The sequence below is a fragment of the Macaca mulatta genome, chromosome 6 (genome assembly GCF_049350105.2).
Source record: "Macaca mulatta isolate MMU2019108-1 chromosome 6, T2T-MMU8v2.0, whole genome shotgun sequence".
NCBI lineage: Eukaryota > Metazoa > Chordata > Mammalia > Primates > Cercopithecidae > Macaca > Macaca mulatta.
Window position 1 is genome coordinate 86,674,082 of NC_133411.1, and position 2,439 is coordinate 86,676,520.

General features: G+C 46.5%; 1 pseudogene; it reads right to left on the reverse strand.

Annotated features, from left to right (window-relative positions):
• Positions 1 to 835: 835 nt before the first annotated feature.
• Positions 836 to 1,769, reverse strand: LOC710773 (RNA-binding motif protein, X-linked 2; annotated as a pseudogene).
• Positions 1,770 to 2,439: the final 670 nt, after the last annotated feature.

A 2,439-nucleotide genomic window follows, 5' to 3' on the forward strand; every position in this document is an offset into this window, starting at 1 on the left:
TTTTAGGTAGGAAGGTTTGGGCATGGAGCTGGTTGATCTTTAAAATCCTAACCCAGCCAGGCACGGTAGCCCAGGCCTGTAATCCCAGCACTTTGAGAGGCTGAGGCGGGTGGGGTCAGGAGTTCGAGACCAGCCTGGCCAACATGGCGAAATCCCCGTCTCTACTAAAAATACAAAAAATTAGCTGGGAGTGGTGGCAGGTGCCTGTAATCCCAGCTACTTGGGAGGCTGAGGCCAGAGAATCACTTGATCCCGGGAAGCAGAGGTTGCAGTGAGCCAAGATCGCGCCATTGTACTCCAGCCTGGGCTACAAGAGCGAAACTCCATCTCAAAAATAATAATAATAATAATAACAATAAGAAGAAGAGGAAGAAGAAGAAGAAGAAGAAGAATGAGAATAAGAATAATTCCTAACCCATTTATTCCCATCAAACTGTCCAAAACTAGTAACTGGAAAGGTCCTGTAATGCTGGGCTCCTAACATTGAACACAAAGACTAGAATAATAGAATTATCTGGTATTTTCCCTTCCCTGAAAATTCCATCTTCAATTGGGGTCTATGGGTTCAAAAGCCATATTTATGAACCAAAATTTAGGACACATACTCTGGTACAAGGACAATGGATGGTGCAAAAAATATCCAGGATATCTAGCTGTTGAAACTGCAGCCCTCTCAATGACTCTAATGGTGAATCCAGCCCCAAAAGTTTTAGATACAAAAATAGTAACAACCCAATTGAATTTTACTGCATTTAAAAAACATAATTATTTCCAAATCTACTGAGCAACTGCACAGTCTTCAGTGACGCCTACGGTCACTGGGATTCCAAGACTCTCACTTCCAGGAGCGACGGGTCTTTTTATGCCTATGGGATTTATCTCGGCTCCTACTTCGAGTTCTATGACTACGCCTTTCGGAATGCGCGTTGTAGGGGCTAGAAAGTGTGTCTGAGCTCCGCCCTCTGTCCCTATCCCTGGTTGTTTCTTCTCTTGCCTCCCTCCCACTTGAGGACTTGTGCTCGTGCTTGGGTTTCTCCTTCTTCTGCTCCCTCTCTATGTCCTCTACTCCACCATAGTAGGCAGTCCTGGCCTCAGGGAGCTTCCGTCTCTCCCTGGGCTGTGACTTCTGAGCTCTCCCCGAGTTCTTGCTGCTGTGCTTCTTAGGGCCAGGGTCATCCTTTTCCTTTACTGTCTTGCTTCTGGGTGACGAAGAGGATGGTTGCTCTCCCTGTACCAACCGATCAGTTTTCTCTTTTTCTTTCTTTCTTTTCTTTTTTTCCTTTTTCTCCTTCTTGTGCTTTTTTGTTGGTTTTTCGTCTTCAGAGCTCTCAGACAAACTCGACGAGTAGGTATGAGCCCCACGGGAGCCCTTGTGGAGCTCTTTGGTCACATCATCCATTTCTTCCGAGCTCTTAGGAGCCCGATAGTTAGACACATGATCCACTCGGATAGTTCTTCCTTTGACCTTGATCCCATTAAAATTGTCAACGGCCAGAATCGTGCTCCTCTGGTCTTCATAGCAGAGGAAACAGAATCCTTTGGATTTCCCAGTCTTCTTGTCCCGCACAAGATTAATGTTAACAATCTCCCCATATTGTGAGAATACACAGATGATGTCCCCTTCAGTCAGTTCATAAGGAAGCCCTCCCAGGAAGATCCAGGCGCTGTCCTTGTACTCGGAGTGCCAGGACACCTTATCAGCCACCCCAAGCTTGACCTCTTCCTCATTCAGCTCGTTGATCAGCTTCACCTTAGTTAAAGCGTTCATCTCCGCGGGCTCGCGCTCAACGTTCAGGTATCAGTGCCCGGGCGAGGCAGCCCCCCGTGTGATACTTCGTGGCGCACGCGCGCACGTGTGTGTGTGTGTGTGTGTGTGTGTGTGTGTGTGTGTGTTTTACCAACCTTATTGAGTTATAATTTACATAAAGTAAAACACATCTATTTAAACGTGTGGTCTTATGTAACCTTCACTACTATAGTTAAGATAGTAAACATTTCCAAGCCGGGCACGGTGGCTCACGCCTGTAATCCCAGCACTTTGGGAGGCAGAGGCTGGCGGATCACCTGAGGTCAGAAGTTCGAGACCAGCCTGGCCAACATGGTGAAACCCCGTCTCTACTAAAAACACAAAGAATTAGCTTGGCGTGGTGGCGGGCGCCTGTAATCCCAGCTACTCAGGAGGCTGAGACAGGAGAATCACTTGAACCTGGGAGGTGGAGGTTGCAGTGAGCCGAGATTGCGCCATTGCACTCCAGCCTGGGCAACAAGAACGAAACTCCACCTCAAAAAAAAAAAAAAAGTAAACATTTCCTTTACCATGGAAACGTCTCTTATGCCTCTTTTCCACTCCCTGTCCCAGGCAATTACTAATTTGATTTCTATCAATTATAGGTTAAGTTTAACAGTTACAGAGCTTATTAGAAATGGAATCACATTATA